The 22,222-nt window shown below is 40.1% G+C and overlaps 1 long non-coding RNA gene across 1 annotated transcript in view; it reads right to left on the bottom strand.

The window, feature by feature from the left end:
• LOC131395258 (uncharacterized) overlaps positions 1 to 22,222 on the bottom strand; it is a 172,265-nt gene that overhangs the window by 24,338 nt on the left and 125,705 nt on the right. The window lies entirely within an intron of this gene.

Here is a 22,222-nt window from a genome sequence, read left to right as displayed (position 1 = left end):
CCTACGTGATAGGAGTTCAGACAAGACTAATCCAGTCTGTTTCTATCTCTTCTGTGTTTCTCCCAGTACAAACAGTAAGTACAGGAATCTACATATATAAATAATATATGTATATTTTTTGAATAATACAAATCACTAGACTGAATAATATATTGAGTTAAATAATATAAATATATATTTAATGAATATATAATGAATATGTATAAGTATGTTTATATATATTTGAATTAAATAATATAAATATATATATGATTTAAAGGAATATTCAGACATAATAACAGTAATTTACAGAATTGATAAAAGACTCCTACTCTAGATTCAGGCAGCTGAATACATCTCAAGCACAACTAAATAAAAAAAAAAATCTAGAGCCAGATCCATCCAGGGAAACCAAAGAACACTAAATACAAAAGAAGATATTCGAAGCTCCACAGAGGAACAGAACACTTACAGAGACTTACATTTAGACCTATGATACATTTCTTAACAATGGAAGGCAAAAGAGAGTGGGAATAAATCTTCCAGGTACAGAGAGAAAAGAACTTTCAGTGTATATCCAATCAAACCATACCTCAAGAACTAGGGTGACTTAAAGATATTTTTATGCAAACATTTACTAAGGGTATTACCACCAACAAATGCTCATTAAGGATCTTCTAAAGAATATACTTTAAGGGGGCCAGCCACCTGGTGTAGTGGTTTAAGTTCAGCACGCTCCGTTTCCAAGGCCTGGGTTCGTGGGTTTGGATCCCAAGAGTGGATCTACAACACTCATCAGCCATGCCATGGTGGTGACCCACATACAAAATAGAGGAAGACTGGCACAGATGTTAGCCCAGGGCTAATCTTCCTCAAGGAAAAAAACTTAAAAAGTGAAAACTTTCTTCTTTAAGAAGAAAGAAACTGATAGAAGAACTTGCTAAGAGGTAAAAATGGATCTTGAGGATAAAAAAGGGTAACATCTGAATAAATCATTGAAAGCATGACTTTACCAAACAATAATAATATTGACAATGTATAACAGATGGAGTTAAAAACTAATGACAAGAGAACTTCTGTTTTAGAGGAGACTAGGACAGGAAAGCACACTTGCTGCAAAACTGGACACAGGCAGATAAATTATAAATATATTTTTAGAGCATCAGACAACTTCAGAATCAACCAACTAAAATTCCAGAAAGAAGAAAAAGTCTTTTATGTGAGCAAGGATATTTATCTTTCTTTCCCCTGGAGGCGTTTTCTGATTCTAGCTGGTTGCCGAGGATCTGGCTTGCTCAGTCAGAGCTTCGGCTAGGGAAAAGAGAAACTAGCCAAACTTGTAGTGATTCTGCAGGACTGGTGTGGCAGAGGAAACCTGAGGGCTTGCAAACACACAACTACTCTTTCTCACAGCACATGTGCTAAGTTTTGGTTCCACACAGGAATCTGAGGAACTAGGCCAAAAGCTTCCACAAAACAAAGTGAAACGTCCAGAAGTGGTGGAAGTGGCCTAAGTCCAACATACTGCTAGTCTGACCTTCAGGGAATGTGCCATATTGTGAAGCGATGTAAGGTAGGAGGCTGCAGAGCTGCGCTGAGATATCTGAAGGGAGTAGCTGAATTTTCTGTGGGCTCCCAAACCTGAAGAGAGAGAGATCTACCAGACTTAGAACCAGACCCCTGTGCGGGGGAGAGGAGCACAGCAAACTGGAACGGGGAAAGCAGAAGGGCTGGGTTTACTAAAAGTGAGACCCAGCCCCAACTCTGATCAACATCTGATTGGACTCAGGTGATCCAACCTCACTGTGTTTCTCAGCAAAGGAAAATAAGGTCACGTGGAGCCTCTCGAGTTATGTTACACAGACCTTCCAAAGACACTGGTGAGAGGTTGGAGAAGGCAAGCCACAGACTGGGAGAAGAGCTTTGCAAATCACATATCTGACAGGACAGTAAATAACTCTCAAAACTCGGCAATAAGAAAATCCAAGTTTAAAATGGGCACAGATTTGGACACTTCACTAAAGAAGATACACAGATGGCAAATAAGCACATGAAAAGATGCTCAATGTCATTAATCGTGAGAAAAATACACATAAAAACCACATTGACATACCGCTACGTACCTATTGGAATGACTAGAATTAAAGAGGATGAACGTAAGAAGTGTTAATGAGGATGGAAAGTAACTGGAACACTCCTACATTGCTGGTGGGAACACAAAGTGGTTGGAAAACAGTCCATTATTTATTTATTTATTTATTTATATTTTTGTAAGGAAGATCAACCCTGAGCTAACATCCATGCCAATCCTCCTACTTTTTTTCTTCCCCAAAGCCCCAGTAGATAGTTGTATGTCATAGTTGCTCATCTTTATAGTTGCTGTATGTGGGACGTGGCCTCAGCATGGCCGGAGAAGCGGTGCATCGGTGCAGGCCTGGGATCCGAACCCCGCTCGCCAGTAGCAGAGCGGACGCACTTAACCGCTAAGCCATGGGGCCGGCCCCTGGACAACAGTTTTAAAGTGGAGTTTGTTATGCTGCTGTAACAAACTAGCACAAATTTCATGGCTTAAAACTACTCAGAAGGTGTGTTTTGTTGATGTCTGTGTGTGTTTAGAGAATTCAAGTCACTGTGGGCTCTGAGTGGTCTGTATGTGTGTCTGAGTTTGTGTGTATGTTCTGAGTATCAGTGTGCATTATCAGGTGTAGTTTACAGTCTGAATGCTGATGGTCATTTGCAAATAGTGTGTGTGTGGGTTAGTTGTCAGCATTTCCATGTGTTCAGATGATGTCTGTCATTGTAGGAATGTGTGGAATAAATATGTTGTTACAGACTAGCATGGGCACCAACACTGTTTGCCTGTTACTAGTTCAACACTCAACATCCCTGAAGAAACATTGAGTCCAGACATTCACAGGCCCCATCAGGCCCACAGAGATCCTACTCAGCTGTTTTCTTCCCATCACAGAAATATGAACAGGTAGCCAAGGACCACTTGATATTTGAAGAATTCCTCTAGCATGAAAAATGGAGCAAGAAACACATACACTGAAGTGAGGGACTAAAGGAGCAGCAAGGAAATCCAGAGATCATAGTGAAACTTCAATTGCATATCTAGTAACATCTTCAAAACAATTAGACATGGGCCGGTCCCATGGCCTAGTGGTTAAGTTCAGAGAACTCCACTTCAGCAGCCCACGCTCCGTTCCTGGGAGTAGACCTACACCACTCATCAGTGGCCAGGCTGTAGTGGCAACTCACATGCAAAATAGAGGAAGACTGGCACATATGTTAGCTCAGGGTGAATCCTCAGCAAAGAAAAAAAGAAAAGATAAAACATCCATTAAGTGTATATGTATGTATTGATGTTGCCGCACAATATTGGGGTTCTCTTTCCCAATGCACATTAAAAAAGCCAATTATTCTGGCATCAACTTTTGGGAAAAGAATTGTAGCTTTATTTTGTGAGATTTACCTACAAGGAGACAGGGCTCATGTGTCTGTCTCAGATCTGTCTCCCCAATGCAAGGCTTGGGGCACAATTTATGGGATGAAGGGCAGGGTGGTCTGACATGTGGAGGTAGATGATTGGAAGTAAGGAGAAATGAGGTAATTGATGATCTTCACAAACAAAGTCAAGCTTTGTGGCTCTTCATCTGATGTGTGTTCAGAAATTGGCAGTGTTATGATGATCTGAGGATGGAGCTTTTAGCTCCTTGATATAAAAAATGGCATTTATTGAGCATTTGCGCAGGCCTAGTTGATGGGTTGGTGGTCTCAACTGGCCTTAACTGGACTAGGGGTCTCAGTTCCTGAAAGAAAACTCTTAACTACTCTGTTGATAAAAAGGAGTCAGTTGAACTGGTCCTGGAGGGCCCATGGTTATGTTGGTATATGCATATATATGCATATGCATGAGATTATCTGTATGTGTGTTAAATATAGAGTATACACAAAGCCAGACTCTAGTTAAAGTGGTCAGGACAGATTTTAATCAGTAATATACCACTGCAATAGGGAAGAGGGAACAGGATGAACTGAACTCAATTTGATTTGTACAGAAGTGACTGGCCATTTGAAAGGGAGAATGAGGGAGCAGGCAGAGGGGTGAGCAGGGGCTCAGTCGAGTCAGGGAGGGGAAATTTACAGTGTTGGTCAGTGCAGTGTGATCTGGCCAGTTGTGTCTGCTGGTTGGAAATGATCAAAGTTTCACTTCTCTCCTCTCACAGAGTCTGGGACAGACACCCTGTCCTCAGCTCAAGGAATGGCTCTCAGGACCTTGAGAAATACATTCCTGGGTTATTGGAGACACATATAGAACTGAAAAGGACAAAGCAAATATTCACAGTTGTAAGCACTTTTGGGTAAATGCTCTAAGAAAAGGATGTCAGGGGCCAATGATCGAGTGTTGGCCAGAACAAACAGTCAATTCTTTTGGCTGCCTTGAGCTTTCTCTGGCAGGCACTTTAAGGGGGCAGGGGTCATCTTAAGGAAGTGGATTTGAGCTGTTAGAAACTATGTCAGCGTTTAAGTCTTATAACGTGTGGGGGGGTGAAATGATTTGTGCTGAGAGGCCATAGTTATAATTGGCCAAGATTCAGACCTAGTCAAGAAGAGGGCTCAATGGAGCCTGGCTTGAGTTTGGTCAAGTACAGGATCATATATAGAAATAAGATAGGTACATTTTTTGAATAATATAAATCATTATATTGAACAATATGTTGAATTAAATAATATATATTTAATGAATATATATTGAATGTGTATAAATAAGTATGTGTGTATATATTTGAATTAAATCATATAAATATATAGAAGAGAGTGACATCAGCATCATGGCAGAGTGAGCTTCCCCTATTGAACTCTCCTCCTCTAAGACACAAGAAAAAGGACATTCATATTCCAACAGAAGCTATTCACAAATAATATAAATATATATATGATTTAAAGGAATATTCAGACATAACAACAGAAGATTCCAGGGCCAGCCCCATGGCTTAGCGGTCAGGTGCACGCGCTCTGCTGCTGATGGGCCAGGTTTGGATCCTGGGCACGCACCAATGCACCCCTTCTCTGGCCATGCTGAGGCAGCGTCCCACATACAGCAACTAGAAGGATGTGCAACTATGAAGTACAACTATCTACTGGGGCTTTGGGGGAAACAAAAAAAGGAGGAGGATTGGCAATAGATGTTAGCTCAGAGTCAGTCTTCCTCAGCAAAAAGAGGAAGATTAGCATGGATGTTAGCTCAGGGCTGATTTTCCTCACACACACACAAAAAGAATTTTCCAGAATTGATAAAAGACTTCTATTCTAGATTCAGGCAGCTGAACACATCTCAAGCACAATTAAAACAAAAAAATCTAGAGTCAGATCCATCCAGGGAAACCAAAGAACACCAAATACAAAAGAAGATATTCAAAGCCCCACAGAGGGACAGAACACTTACAGAGACTTACATTTAGACCTATGATACATTTCTTAACAATGGAAGGCAAGAGAGAGTTGGATTAAATCTTCAAGGTACAGAGAGAAAATAACCTTCAGTGTATACCCAATCAAACCATATCTCAAGAACTGGGGTGAATTAAAGATTTTTTTTTTTTTTTTTTGTGAGGAGATCAGCCCTGAGCTAACATCCGCCAATCCTCCTCCTTTTTTGCTGAGGAAGACGGCCCTGGGCTAACATCGGTGCCTATCTTCCTCCACTTTATATGGGACGCCGCCACAGCATGGCTTACCAAGCAGTGCGTCGGTGCGCGCCCGGGATCCAAACCAGCGAACCCTGGGCCGCCGCAGTGGAGCGCGCGCACTTAACCGCTTGCGCCACCGGGCCGGCCCCTAAAGATATTTTTATGCAAACATTTACTAAGAGTATTACCACCAACAAATGCTCATTAAGGAACTTCTAATGAATGTACTTTAAGGGGGCCAGCCACCCAGTGTAGAGGTTTAAGTTCAGCACGCTCTGCTTCCAAGGCCTGGGTTCATGGGTTCAGAGCCTAGGCGTGGACCTACACCACACATCAGCCATGCCACGGTGGTGACACACATCAAAATAGAGGAAGATTGGCACACATGTTAGCACAGAGCTAATATTACTCAAGGAAAAAAAATAAAAAGTAAAATGAATGTACTTTAACAAAAAATTGATAGAAGAAATGCTAAGATGTAAAAATGGATCATCAGGATAAAAAAGGGTAAACATCTGAATAAATCATTGAAAGCATGACTTTACCAAACAATAATAATATTGACAATGTATAACTGATGGAGTTAAAAACTAATGACAAGGGAACTTCTGTTTTAGAGTAGACTAAGACAGGAAAGCACACTTGCTGCAAAACTGGACACAGCCAGATAAATTATAGATATATTTTTAGAGCATCAGAGAGCTTCAGAACCAACCAACTAAAATTCCAGAAAGAAGAAAAACACTTTTATGTGAGCAAGGATTTTTATCTTTCTTTCTCCTGCAGGCGTTTTCTGATTCAGGGTGCTTGCCGAGGATCTGGATTGCTCAGCCCGAGTCTCGGCTAGGGAAAAGAGAAACTAGCCAAACTTGTAGTGATTCTGCAGGACTGGTGTGGCAGAGGAAACCTGAGGGCTTTCAGACACACAAACTGCTCTTCCTCACAGCACCTGTGCTAAGTTTTGGTACAACACAGGAATCTGGGGAACTAGGCCAAAAGCTTCCACGAAGCAAAGTGAAACCTCCAGCAGTGGTGGAAGTGGCCGAAGCCAAACATACTATTAGTCTGACCTTCAGGGAATTTGCCATATTGTGAAGCGATGTAAGGTAGGAGGTTGGAGAACTGCGCTGAGATGTCTGAAGGGCATAGCTGAATTTACTGTGGGCTCCCAAACCAGAGGAGACAGAGATCTAACAGACTTAGAACCAGAGGGAGAGGAGCACAGCAAACAGGAACAGGGGAAAGCGGAAGGGCTGGGTTTACTAAAAGTGAGACCCAGCCCCAACTCTGATCAACGTCTGATTGGACTCAGGTGCTCCAACCTCACTCTGTTTCCCAAGGAAGGAAGACAAGTTCATGTGGAGCCTCTCGAGTTACATTACACAGACCTTCCAAAGACACTGGTGAGAGGATGGAGAAGGCACGCCACAGACTGGAAGAAGACTTTTGCCAATCACATATCTGACAGGACTATAAAGAACTCTCAAAACTCAGCAATAAGAAAATCCAAGTTTAAAATGGGCACAGATTTGGAGACTTCACTAAAGACGATACGCAGATGGCAAATAAGCACATGAAAAGATGCTCAATGTCATTAATCATGAGAAAAATGCACATAAAAACCACATTGACATACTGCTACGTACCTATTAGAATGACTAGAATTAAAGAGGTTGACCATACCAAGTGTTAATGAGGATGGAAAGTAACTGGAACACTCCTACATTGCTGGTGGGAACACAAAGTGGTTCAGCCTCTTTGGAAAACAGTTTTAAAGTGGAGTTTGTTATGCTGCTGTAACCAATTAGCACAAATTTCATGGCTTAAAAACAACTCAGATTTATTGTTTTACAGTTCTGTAGGTTAACAGTCTGACACGGGTCTCCTTGGACTATAATCAAGGTGTTGGCAGAGCTGGGTTCTTTTTGGGGGACTCTAAAGGTTAATCCATTTCCTAGCCTTTTCAAGCTTCTAGAGACAACCACATTCCTTAGGCTGTGGCCCCCCTCCTCCACCCTCAAAACCAGAAACTCTGCATCTCTCTGGCCCTGCTTCCCTTGTTGCATCTTTTTCTACTCTGCTGCTTCTCTTTCCCTTTTAAGGGCCTTTGTGATGCACTGGGCCCACCTAGATAATCCAGGATAATCGCCCTATTTTGAAGTCAGTTGATTAGCAACCTTACTTCCATCTGCAAATTTAATTCACCTTTGGCAAGTAAACTAATATATTCCTATGTTCCAGGGATTAAGACACATTTGTGGGCCATGACTTTGCTACACAAACAGTTTTTAAAATAAAGTTAAACATACACATACCATGTGACCCAGCAATTCCACTTTTAAGTGCTTACCCAAGAGAAGAAGACTTATGTTCACACAAAAACTTGTTTGCAAAGATTTATAGCAGCTTTATTCATAGTCAAAAAAGACAAAACTGAAAATAACTCAAATGTCCTTCAACTGGTGGATGGATAAACTGTGGTACATTCATACAATGGATACTACATTCAGCAATAAAACAGAAGGAAGTGCTGATACAGGCAACAACATGGATGAACACTAAAATGAATGTATTGTGCTAAATGAAAGAATCCAGACTCAAAAGGCCAAATGCTGTAGAATTCCATTTATATGATATTCTAGAAAGGACAAACCATAGGGAAAGACAGCAGATCGTTAGTCTCCAGGGGTTAAGGGTGGGGGAAGAGTTGACTACAAAAGAGCAGCTGAAGGGAGTTCTGGGTGCTGGAACTGTTCTGTATATTGAATGTGGTAGTGGCACAGCTCTCTGCATTTGTCAAAACAGTTGTAACAAGAGGAAAACAAATACATCATTGCTCACCCATCAGATTGGCAAACCTTTAAAAATCTGACAATGCCAATCTGACAATTCCCAGGGCAAGGATGACCCATACACTGTTGGTGGGAATGGAAATTGTTAAAACTTCAGAGGATGATTTGGCTGCAGCTCGTCAAGTTGCCGATGCACATCAGCCTTTGGCCCAGCAATCCACTCACAGGCAGGTGTCCATTCTAGGGAATCCATGTGTGCTCAAGGAGACACACATAAGGATAGTCATTAGACATGGTAGGAGAATGAATTAATTGTAGTTAGTAGTTATTTTAAAAAGAAAGGAAAAAATACATATGGGAAAGAATCAACCCTGCTGGCTACATATATGATCTGAGAAGGCAACTCATTAGTTTGTCTCCTTAATAGTATGTATACAGCACAGAGAGCACTGTACTAAGAATCTGGAGACAAGCATCCGAGCATTTACTTCCAACTCTGTCACTAAGTAGCAGTCAGACTATGGATGACTTAACTCAAGAAACCTCACTTTCCATTTCCTGGAAAATGAAGAGTTTAGGCTCTACAACCACTAAAATTATTTCCATCTCCACGATTCTATGATTCAATAAGCCAACTATCAAAAATTATATTCCAAAGTACCTATGTTGAGAAACTGTTCTTCCCAGATACCCTGAAATCAGAAACTATCAGAGAAATAGGACTTCTTAGTATGTTGATACATAAAATGGTCCAAATTTCTTGGTGTGTCTATGACCAGCTTTTTAATCAAGATCGTAACTCAGCAAGAGCATATAAGCAGCTAAACCCACCACATTGACTCGGGTCGCCCTCAGCTAAAACTAATATGTCTTCTCCTATTTTAAAATTCCAAAACAAGTTCCCCATACTAATGAGTCCATCTTGTCAAGTTCAGGTCTGTCTAGCCAAAAGTCATTCATGTATATGATAAGATTTACTTGATTTTTTAACAAAGATAAAATGATGAAGGGCTTTTTGTATTTTGCCTATTTCATCTATAAAGCTCTTACATTACAATTTAATAGCTTCAGCCTGCTACAATAATTTAAAGAGCCTTTTGAAACTTGTAATATGCCACGTCCAACATGATCTAGTAAAAAAACCAGTAGTTCAGAATCCAAAAAGCTTAGTTAAAAATTTCAGTACCACCAATACTTACACTTCAAAGACACCAATAACAAGTTATTTGTTCCTACTGCAGAATTTAATAGGTTATTAACTTCTGTAATCATCCAAAAGCATAATTAGGATGTTATCATTAAAATGTATTTTTTTAATCAGAAATATTAAAACTAATGATTAAACTATTAAATTAAATAATTAACTAAATATTAAAACTAATGGCAACTAACGATCTGTTGTCTTTCTTTATGGTTTATCTTTTCTAGAATATCATATAAATGAAATCCTACTGTATTTGGCCTTTTGACCTTTCACCATGTCAGTCAAATCAAAATTTCAAAATTCTTGTTCTATGGGCTTTCCAAATCTAAATTCTTACGATTCTAAATGAGTACGGAGACAAAACACACACTACATACTACTTCTAAAAACCTCCTCCTTATCCGATTTTAATTTTAGCACCAACTGCCAAGAAAAACCTTTCCACTGAAACCTAAATTCCATACACATTATGTCAATCATCAATTGATCAGTCATCAATCTATCTTAACCAAAGGTGAGTTATTATTAGGAAGTTACATAATTTTCACCAAGGATTGTTTGAAGCTCCTTTCATTAAATGCAGTTTACAACAATTCACAGGCTTCAAAGTTCCCCTTGCAAATATAGAGTCAATTATCAGAAACCATTAATGGGATTAGGTTTTTCTATAAAGGTGGTCCCAAGGAAGTAGGAACGCTTATTTGTTTAAAGAACGCAGTGAGGAGCCCAATAGCCTGAGCGGAGTCAGGCAGAGGAGCGCTGACCACTGGCCATCTTCTGAAGGAAAGTGTTCACCCCGGGATGTCGCGACCTGGCCTAGACGGGGTCCTGGGGGAGCGCGAACTCAAGGGCGCACACAGAGGGCAGGTGACTCCCTGCCGCCCCCTGCACCTCTGCTGGGTGGGCAGGAGGCCCTGCCGAGGTGGGGCCCTGCCAAGGCAAAGGGGCCCGCCGGCCAGGCGACGCTCCTCTGCTCCTCCAAGGGACAGAGGTTTGGCTCCCCCGCCTGAGGCAGCCCGCCAGCAGCCCCGTCCCCATCCGCCGACCCCCCCCCCCCCACCGCGCTCCCGCCATCAGCGGCGGAGATCTCCTCGCGGAGCCCGCCGCCCGCCGGCCACCGCCTACCTCGGCGCCGCCTCCTGCCCAGCGCTCCTCCACACTGCAGAAAGGAGAGCTCCACAGCGCTGAAAATCCTGGAGGAAGGATCCAGAAACTGCCAATCCCTACACACAAACCAGCGCAGCCGCCACCTCCGCACCAGGGACCCTGCCTCCAGTGCACGCGTCACGCAGCTCTCCAGCTCGCGGCCCCTCTGCCGCTCTGAGCGCCGGTTCTGCGCATGCGCGGGCCTCTGAGGCTACAATGAGAACGGCTGGGGGGGGGGGGTACAGCCTGGGCATGGGCGCGTGGTTACCGAGGTGTCCATGAGACGCGAGCAGGAGCTGGCTGGCGCTTTGCAGCCCTTGACTCTGCTCTCCCTGGATGACCGTCAGCTCCTGGAGAAGATCTGCCTTCCCTTGAGGCGGCTCCTCCTGTCCTGAGAAGTGCATCACATGATCTAACATTTGTTTAAAAAAGAATGATGACATTCTTAACACCTGAAGTGTGTCGTGTCCCCAGAAGAATTCTCTGCTTCCCCAGAAGACTAGACAGCGAGCAGCTGGGACCAAGTTCTGACCCAGGAAGGAAAGACGCTGAGTGCGAAGCCGTCTCCCCTCCGCCAACTCCTCACCCTGATCTGTGGCCTTGATGGGGTGACAGCGCTGGGGACTTGTGCAGGTGACAGTGCTCAAGTGTTTGCCCACGGTATTACATTTCTTATGGTTTAGTGGTTAAAAGAGGAGGCAAGCTGTCAGTTTTTTAGACAATTTCACTTGCAGAAATGTCTTTGGACAAAGAAGTTTGTTTTCTTCTGATTTTTATAATCAATAACAATAATTAAAATACTTATTTTCTTAATCTCATTGGCATGCTAAAACAAACAAGTCACTTGGTTTTCACCAAATTGTCCACATTTTCATTAAAACTTTGGAAGTATTGCTGTTTGAGGTAAAGAAAGCATCTGGGAAGAACAATTACCCTTAGTTGATATCTTCCCAGATAAATGTACAAACACACAGCTATGAGCCGTTTCGACGGGCCTGGCAAGTCCAGTTTGAGTTCTAGAATGGATCATCCAAAGTAAGGTTAAATTAGTAATTTTCTGAGGAGTTTGCAAGTAAATCATCATGTTGACTTCATCAAATAGGTCTGGTGATTTAAATGAAGTTTGAGTTTAATGATAAAAGTTTTCAAGAGACTGAGAAATATTAAGTGCACGTACTTAAAAACGTGTAAATTAAAGTAAAGCCTGGCATTATCCTCTTTAAAACAGAGTCACAGTAGCACTATTGTCAAGGTATGACAAGGAATAGAAATGTTTTATAGAGTCAATTCTTCACTTCTAAAGGACCTAATGTGACATTCTAGAAATCTCCATAGTCTTTCAGTCATCTACATTTAAATTGCTCAATTTATATTTTAAAGACTAATGAATCTGAGGGCTAAATATTCAAGGTCATTGTTTAATTGTTTTTCATTGTTGCAAAGTACATGGGTATAAAGTGTGGCTGAAATCCATGGTCTTGGAGAAGAAAAATATACAGAACTTATTTATCACTCTCACAGTGTGTCCTGACTTAATCCTACAAATGTTCCAAGAATAAAGCCTCAGTGAATTCCATTCTGTTCTTAGATATGACATTTCATTCATAATGAATGTTCTCAAATTAGGCTCCAGCTAGTAATTATGTTCCTGATGCAAATAGGCAATAAAAAAGAATCCGTATTTGATTAAATTGGGCTCAAGAGGACCACTTAGAACCAAAATTTGTTTTTTGCTTTGTTTTTCTTTATCGATGTCTTTCTTTCTCCTCAGTGGATTTGGCAGATAAATGACACAGAAAGCTGAGAGACTGGAGGGCAGGGTCTTGAAGAATATGGGGTTTCCTCATCTTCAAGATCTTTTTATCTTTCAAATTCTATGATTTTTGCTATTTATATAGGGATTCATTTTTTTCCCATTATTTCTAATAGTGATCATAATAGTGAAACTAACAAAACTTAGCACCTATGGAACATTTTTCATCGTAAAAATTTACGTTATTCTGACAACTTAATATTTTAAAAAGCCATTAACAGCTAATCTGATGCTTAGAGGATTTTTAGGGTAGTGAGACTGTTCTGTACATAATGGTGGCTACATGTCACTATATGTGTGTCAAAACCCATGGAACTGTACAACACAAAGAGTGACCCTCAAACTAGGCTCTGTAGTTCATAACAATGTATCAATATTGTTCATTCATTATAACAAATGTATCACACTAATGCAAGGTGTTAATAATAGGGGAGATGGGGCTTGGAGGAGAGGAGAGGGGCAGTGCGGTGGGTGTATGGAACGCTATGTACTCTCTGTTCAATTATCTGTAAATCTAAAACTGTACTTTTAAGAATCAAATTTTTTAAAGTTTTTTTGAAAGGCACTGAAAGGTAATTTAACAGTGTAAGGCATCTATTTTGTGCAGAAGGGCAAGGAAAGAAGAAGGTGAAATGATTTAAACAGTTCACCTTGTGAAAGTTTGAATTGTGGTGTGTTTCTGAAGCCTTAGACAAGGGCAGGACATAGACTTTGAGACAGGAATGAAATAAAGGAGAAGGAAGACATCAGCGTGATCAGACCTGATCAATTAATATTTAGGACAAATTACTATATTGGGTGGATTTGTTTTTATTTTCTTTGCTTTTTAGAAACCTTACACCTTTCTATGAAAGCCACACGTGCACAGTATCAACAGGTGTGTTTCCTACCGAGCGGCACCTGCTTCTCTCCCTCTGCATCTTCTATTCCTTTACCCCGCCTCTCACTACCTCTGACTGATGGTCGCTGTTTCCATCTCCCTTCCTCACTCTCCCTCTCTCCTTTTTTTTTTTTTTCTCTTTGTGCTTTCTCCTCTAACACATCAGACTAACCATAACCTTCCTGGTCATTGTTTAGTTCCACTGAAAGAAGTCAGTGGTTTCCATCAAGAAATGATAGATCAGTGTTCTGGGAAAATTTTCTCTATTTCAGCTACTTCTCCACCCTCAATCTGAAGCAGGAAAATTTCTTGAACGTTGAACCAATTTTTTTTTTTTTTTTTTTTTTTTTTTTTTTTTTTTACATTTTTATTGATATTTTAATGGTTTCTAACATTGTGAGATTTTGGGTTGTACATTTTTGTTTGTCCTTCACCCCATATATGACTCCCTTCACCCCTTGTGCCCACCCCCCACCCCCACTTCCCGGGTAACCACAGTCCAGTTTTCTCTGTCCATGTGTTGGTTTATATTCCACATATGAGTGAGATCATACAGTGTTTGTCTTTCTCTTTCTGGCTTATTTCACTTAACATAATACGCTCCAGGCCCATCCATGTTGTTGCAAATGGGACGATTTTGTCTTTTTTTATGGCTGAGTAGTATTCCATTGTATATATATACCACATTTTCTTAATCCAATCGTCAGTCGAGGGACACTTAGGTTGCTTCCACTTCTTGGCTATGGTGAATAATGCTGCAATGAACATAGGGGTGCATAAGCCTCTTTGGATTGTTGATTTCAGGTGCGTTGGATAGATTCCCAGTAGTGGGATGGCTGGATCATAGGGCATCTCTATTTTTAATTCTTTGAGGAATCTCCATACCGTTTTCCATAGAGGCTGCACCAATTTGCATTCCCACCAGCTGTGTATGAGGGTTCCTGTTTCTCCACATCCTCTCCAGCATTTGTTGTTTTTTGTCTTGGTGATTATAGCCATTCTAACGGGCGTGAGGTGGTATCTTAGTGTTGTTTTGATTTGCATTTCCCTGATGATTAGTGATGTTGAGCATCTTTTCATGTGCCTATTGGCCATCTGTATATCTTCCTTGGAGAAGTGTCTGTTCATTTCCTCTGCCCATTTTTTGATCGGGTTGTTTGTTTTTTTGTTGTTCAATTGTGTGAGTTCTTTATATATTATGGAGATCAACCCCTTGTCAGATGTATGTTTTGCAAATATTCTCTCCCAGCTGGTTGGTTGTTTGTTCATCTTGATTCTGATTTCATTTGTCTTATAAAAGCTCTTTAGTCTGATAAAGTCCCACTTGTTTATTTTTTCTTTAGTTTCCCTAGTCTGGGTAGGCATGTCATCCGAAAAGATTCCTTTAAACCCAATGTCAAATAGTGTGTTGCCTATATTTTCTTCTATGAGTTTTATAGTTTCAGGTCTCACCTTCAGGTCTTTGATCCATTTTGAGTTAATTTTTGTGTATGGCGATAGCACATGGTCCACTTTCATTCTTTTGCATGTGGCTGTCCAGTTTTCCCAACACCATTTATTGAAGAGACTTTCCTTTCTCCATTGCATGTCCTTAGCACCTTTGTCGAAAATTAGCTGTCCGTATATGTGTGGTTTTATTTCTGGGCTTTCAATTCTGTTCCATTGATCTGTGTGTCTGTTTTTGTACCAGTACCATGCTGTTTTGATTACTATTGCTTTGTAGTATGTTTTGAAGTCAGGAATTGTGATGCCTCCTGCTTTGTTCTTTTTCTTTAGGATTTCTTTAGCTATTCGGGGTCTTTTGTTGCCCCATATAAATTTTAGTATTCTTTTTTCTATTTCTGTGAAGAATGTCATTGGGATTCTGATTGGGATTGCATTGAATCTGTAGATTGCTTTAGGTAAAATAGACATTTTAACTATGTTTATTCTTCCAATCCACGTGCATGGGATATCTTTCCATTTCTTTATGTCATCGTAGATTTCCCTCAATAATGTCTTGTAGTTCTCATTGTATAGGTCCTTCACCTCCTTGGTAAGATTTATTCCTAGGTATTTTATTCTTTTTGGTGCAATTGTAAATGGTATTATCTTTTTGAGCTCTCTTTCTGTTAGTTCATTATTAGCATATAGAAATGCAACTGATTTTTGTAGATTGATTTTGTACCCTGCAACTTTGCTGTAGTTGTTGATTGTTTCTAACAGTTTTCCAACAGATTCTTTAGGGTTTTCTATATATACAATCATGTCATCTGCAAATAGTGAGAGTTTCACTTCTTTGTTACCTATTTGGATTCCTTTTATTCCTTTTTCTTGCCTAATTGCTCTGGCCAAAACCTCCAGTACTATGTTGAACAGGAGTGGTGAGAGTGGGCAGCCCTGCCTCGTTCCTGTTCTCAGAGGAATGGCTTTCAGTCTTTCCCCGTTGAGTATGATGTTAGCTGTGGGTTTGTCATATATGGCCTTTATTATGTTGAGGTACTTTCCTTCTATTCCCAATTTATTGAGAGTTTTTATCATAAATGGATGTTGTATCTTGTCAAATGCCTTCTCTGCGTCTATTGAGATGATCATGTGGTTTTTATTCTTTGTTTTGTTGATGTGATGTATCACGTTGATTGATTTGCGGATGTTGAACCATCCCTGCGTCTCTGGTATAAATCCCACTTGATCATGGTGTATGATCTTTTTAATATATTGTTGTATTCGGTTTGCCAATATTTTGTTGAGGATTTTTGCATCAATGTTCATCAGCGATATTGGCCTGTAATTTTCTTTCTTTGTATTGTCTTTGTCTGGTTTCGGTATCAGGGTGATGTTGGCCTCGTAGAATGATTCAGGAAGTGTTCCATCTTCCTCTAATTTTTGGAATAGTTTGAGGAGGATGGGTATTAAATCTTCTTTGAATGTTTGGTAAAATTCACTGGAGAAGCCATCTGGTCCTGGACTTTTATTTTTTGGGAGGTTTTTGATTACTATTTCAATCTCTTTACTTGTGATTGGTCTATTCAGATTCTCCATTTCTTCTTGGTTCAATTTTGGGAGGTTGTATAAGTCTAAGAATTTATCCATTTCTTCTAGATTGTCCAATTTGTTGGCATATAATTTCTCATAGTATTCTCTTATAATCCTCTGTATTTCCATGGTATCCGTTGTAATTTCTCCTCTTTCATTTCTAATTTTATTTACTTGAACCTTTTCTCTTTTTTTCTTAGTTAGCCTGGCTAAGGGTTTGTCTATTTTGTTTATCTTCTCGAAGAACCAACTCTTTGTTTCATTAATCCTTTCTACTGTTTTTTTGGTCTCAATATCATTTATTTCTGCTCTGATTTTTATTATTTCTCTCCTTCTGCTGGCTTTGGGCTTTGTTTGTTCTTCTTTTTCTAGTTCTGTTAGGTGTAATTTAAGGTTGCCTATTAGGGCTTTTTCTTGTTTGTTAAGGTGGGCTTGTATCGCTATGAGTTTCCCTCTCAGGACCGCTTTTGCTGCGTCCCATATGGTTTGATATGGCATGTTATCATTTTCGTTTGTTTCCAGATAGTTTTTGATTTCTCCTTTAATTTCATCAATGATCCATTGGTTGTTCAGTAGCATGTTGTTTAATCTCCACATTTTTGTCACTTTCCCAGTTTTTTTTTCCTGGTTCATTTCCAGTTTCATAGCCTTATGGTCTGAAAAGATGCTTGTTATGATTTCAATCCTTTTAAATTTATTGAGGCTTGCTTTGTTTCCCAACATATGGTCTATCCTAGAGAATGTTCCATGCGCGCTTGAGAAGAATGTGTAGTCAGCTGTTTTTGGGTGTAGTGCTCTGTATATGTCTACTAGGTCCATCTCGTCCAGTTTTTCATTTAAGTCTAATATTTCTTTATTAACTTTTTGTCTGGATGATCTATCCATTGCTGTAAGTGGGGTGTTAAGATCCCCTACTATTATTGTGTTGTTGTTGATTTCTCCTTTTAGGTTTGTTAATAGTTGTTTTATGTACATTGGTGCTCCTATGTTGGGTGCATATATATTTATAAGTGATATGTCTTCTTGATGGAGTGTCCCTTTTATCATTATATATTTCCCTTCTTTGTCTTTCTTAACCTGTTTTATCTTGAAGTCTACTTTGTCTGATATGAGTATGGCAACACCTGCTTTCTTTTGTTTGCCATTAGCTTGGAGTATTGTCTTCCATCCTTTCACTCTGAGCCTGTGCTTGTCTTTAGTGCTAAGATGTGTTTCCTGAAGGCAGCATAGTGTTGGGTCTTGCTTTTTAATCCATCCTGCCACTCTGTATCTTTTGATTGGAGAGTTCAATCCATTTACATTTAGGGTAATTATTGAAATATGAGGGTTGAATGTTGCTGTTTTGTCACTTATTTTCTGGTTCTTTTGCATTTCCTTTGTTTCTTGTCCCATTTGTTTTGGACTGCCAATTCAGTTTGGTTGTTCTGTCTTATGATTCTTCTAGTTTTCTCTTTGTTTATCATATGTGGTTTTAATTTGATTATTTGTTTAGTGGTTACCTTGAGGTTTGGGCGAAGAATCTTCTGTAGGAGATAGTCCATTATCTGATAGCCTCCTATTTCCTTATACTAAGTCAATTCAGTCACTTTCCTCTTCCCCTTCTAAGTTGCTCTTGTTATACCTTATTCTATCTTGTGTTGTGGCTGTGTGTTTACAGTGATGAGGTTAAATTTATTTTTGGTGAATTTCTTCCTTTGATCTTTGAGTTTAGTATTTAAGTGGTTGCTAACCTATTCCGGTAAAGATCTACTATTTCTCTGATTTTGTCTACCTACTTTTCTCCTTACTCCAAGCTTTGTGTTCCCTTTCTCTTCTTGTTTTCAGGCCTGAGGGCCTTCTTGAGTATTTCTTGTAGTGGCGGTCTCGTGGCCATGAACTCCCTTAGCTTTTGTTTATCTGGGAGAGTTACTATTTCTCCCTCATATTTGAAGGATATTTTTGCTGGATAGAGTATTCTTGGCTGAAAGTTTTTGTCTTTTAGTATTTTGAATATATCATTCCAGTCTCTTCTAGCCTGAAAAGTTTCTGTTGAGAAATCCGCTGAGAGCCTGATGGGAGTTCCTTTGTACGTTATTTTTTGTTTTTGTCTAGCTGCCCTTAATATTGTTTCTTTGTCGTTGACCCTGGCTAGCCTTACCACTAGGTGTCGTGGTGAAGGCCTTTGTCTGTTAATATATATAGGAGTCCTGTTGGCTTCGCTTACTGGTATTTCCTGCTCCTTCCCCAGATTTGGGAAATTTTCAGCTATTATTTCCTTGAATAGGCTCTCTGTTCCTCTTTCCCTCTCCTCTCCCTCAGGAATACCTATAATTCTTATGTTACATTTTCTAATAGAGTCCGATATTTCTCGGAGTCTTTCTTCATTTCTTTTTAGTCTTAGTTCTCTCTCTTCTTCCATCTGGAGTATATCTGTATTCCTATCCTCTAAAGTACTAATTCTTTCCTCCATATTGTCAGCTCTGTTCTTTAAAGATTCCAGATTCTCCTTTATCTCCTCCATTGTGTTCTTCATCTCCATCAGCCCTGATAGGTTTTTCTTTATGATTTCAATCTCTTTTGTGAAGAAACTCCTAATCTCATTTAATTGTTTGTCTGTGTTGTCTCGTATTTCGTTGAGTGTTTTTATGATAGCTATTTTGAAATCTCTGTCATTTAGTTTATGGATTTCTGTGTCTTCGGGGTTGATTTCTGGGTGCTTGTCATTTTGTTTCTGGTCTGGTGATTTCATATATTTTTGCATTGTGGTTCCTGTGTTGGTTTTGATTTTCCTCATCCTGGAAGTCTCTGGTTGCACTTTCCACCTGCCGCCACTGTGTGGTGGTGAAGGGCTGTGTAGTCTGAGCCCCCTGCGCTCTGCCCCAGTTTTTCTGCTGCGATCCGCAGTTTTGTTTTGTTTTGTTTTGTTTCTTTTCCCCACTGCGATCCACGGGTCCAGTCCAATTTATTCAGGTCTGCCTCGGACCGCTAGATCTGGTCGAGCTGCAGACTCCGGGTTGTGGGGAGGGGGGAGCTCTCTCTTTTGCCCTCTGGGTCCCTGACGTGGGAGGCTTCTCGTTTGCCCCTCTTTATCCGCTCTCTGGGTTGCTCAGATGTTGATGGTAGCCCTGTGGCTCCTCTGAGCCCTCTGTGCGGGAGTTTCCCACTGGCTGAGAGCGCCCGAAGAGCTACAGTTTCCCGCCGAGGGCCGCCCCTCCCCCCTCTCTGGGAGCCGCGCGGACCGGATCGCTGATCTGATGGGGAGGGAGCGGAGTTCTCCTTACCTCTCCCCACTTCCTCCGGGGGCCCAGCACGTTCCGCTCTCAGATGTGCGGCAGTGTGGATCCCTCCGCTCCAGCTTTTGACTGTCTGGGATTCCGTTGTTTGTCTGTGGCTGTTACTTTTGTTGTATTTTGTGGGGGAAGAATTCACGGGAAAGCTCACTCCGCCATGATGCTGACGCGTTGAACCAATTTTTTATATTTTTTTTCTTTTTTGAATCCAAATTTCAGAGATCCTGGTTGTATTGGAAAAATTCCTGAAGAAGGCTGCCTGGAGTTGAGTGGATAGTTCTTCCTATAAAAAGAACCATAAAAAAGAATCCTTATTTTGTCCATGGGGCCTCAGGAGAAGCCCTCGTGAGAGAGGAATCCTTGCTAACCCTATGTTGTACCTAGGACTGGCTTCTCCTAAGACAGTGGTTCTCGAACTCCAGTGTGCATTAGAACTGTGTGGAGGTCCCCTACAACACAGAATGCTGAGCCCATCCCAGAGTTTGTGATCCAGTAGGATGGCGGACCCGAGAATTTACGTCTCTGACCATTTCCTAGGTGATGCTCCTGAACCAGCTACACATTGAGAACCACCGGCTTAGAAACCTTAGGTTTCAAAGGATGCTTTCCTTGAGCAGACAGCCAAAACTATCAAAATCTTAATCAAGATTCACCAACAACTTCAATGTGTTGGCATTTGGATCTAGAGGCTCCTGAATTGTAAGAGACTAAAGCAAAGATTACGCTAAGTTCAAGGTTTGTGACTCTCCTAAGTGTCGCCCAATTCCTTTGCTTACTTCCCTTGTCCCCTACCTGTCTAGAAAAGAATATTAAAAACAAAGCCAGCTTTGATTATTTAATCTTCAGTCAATTAAGACATTTTTGAGTAAGATTTTTTTTGACAGAATAGCCAACTTTCTTTTATCTACACTATTGGAAACAAATTATTAGTGATAACAATGGTTATTTACTGAGGACCTAATATGTCTCAAGCCCTTTACATACTTTTATTCCTCTGCTTCTCAGAACCCTATGGCATCCCATGTGTGTTCACTGTTTCTCCACCACTCCTCTAATGAACCCCCCAGACCACACTCATATTTGACTTCACCATGCCTTCTCTCATTTCATTTAGCAGTAGATTAAAATTACAGAAGAAACTTGAAGGGGTCGTGAACCCCAGCAGGAGAAGGTCTAAAGTCTATCCAGGACAAATGGCTTAATGTTTGTTTCTGAGAAGTTTCCAGGGACAAAAACTCCACAACCTCCAGAAACTAGTTCTGTTGAATATTAATATCTCTAATCAATGATATACATTAATTAATTGGTTTTTTATTGATTGGTTGATTGTCTGCTATATTACTTTGCCATATGATAAAATTTTTCTTCATGTTATTTAAATAATTTTCACTTTATATCCACTTTTTAAAGTTAGCCTTCTCTGGACTTCCTCATACATTGAAGATGGTAATTGTCACCTATTAACCTTTTCCTCTTCTGTTTAGATAACCTCAGTTTCTTTACTGTATTAAAAATATTTATTAAGTGTTGTGCTTTTTTTCTCCAGTTCTTCTCTAGGTTCAATTTATTGGGTAGTATAGTGGAAAGGTGACTTCAGAGGTCCTGTGTGGTAAAGAATCATCTTTGTACTGTACTCAATGTGAATAAAATCTATACTACTTTTGTGTTCAGTCTAATCTGGAATCTGAACCTTTCCTTCCTCCCTCCCTCTACTGTCTGGAATAGTTAATGATCCCAGACCTAGAGTTTTGCTTGTGGAAAGTGTTTGTTGTTCTTGTTGGTTAGTTGGCTTGACGTTCTAACAATTCAATTTATTTAGTAGATATGTCAGTTTTCCTATTTTATGTTTTTTTGTGTGTCAGTTTCAGTATATGGGTTTTTTATAAAGTGAATTTTGACCTTTGCTGTCTAATTCGTAGTGCTAAGTATTTCACAAAATGGTGTATCTCATTAAGATCTAAGCACTCTGTAGACAATACTTCTTATTTGATTTCTAATACTGGTCATTTGTGTTTCACTTCTTTTTCTTTTCCTTAATCAGTGTTGCTAGTGGTTTATTAACATTATTAATATTTTAAAAATAACTACTTTTAGCCTGATTTATTTCTTTAGTATTTTTCTATTTCATTGATTCTTGTCTTTATTATTGTTTCCTATCTGTATTTTTTCCAGTGTTATTCTCTTTTAATTCTTGGGACAGAAGCTGAGATTGTGGATTTCCTGTCTTTCTTCCATACTCATACATTCATTTAAGGCTACACACAGATGTAGCTCGTATCTTTTGTTTTCCCTAGTGTATTACTAAACTCTGTGCTGCAAGCCATGTCTGCCCCATAACGTCTCCAGCCCATGGTCTGCAACCATGCCAGCCTTTGTGTGTCTCCGTCCCTCTACCTGAAGCTCATATCTTGTGTCGAATGTCACCATCTCA

The sequence above is a fragment of the Diceros bicornis genome, chromosome 31, assembly GCF_020826845.1.
Source record: "Diceros bicornis minor isolate mBicDic1 chromosome 31, mDicBic1.mat.cur, whole genome shotgun sequence".
Lineage (NCBI taxonomy): Eukaryota > Metazoa > Chordata > Mammalia > Perissodactyla > Rhinocerotidae > Diceros > Diceros bicornis.
The sequence above is the reverse complement of the archived record's forward strand: the minus strand, read 5'-3'. Positions and strand labels throughout refer to the sequence as shown.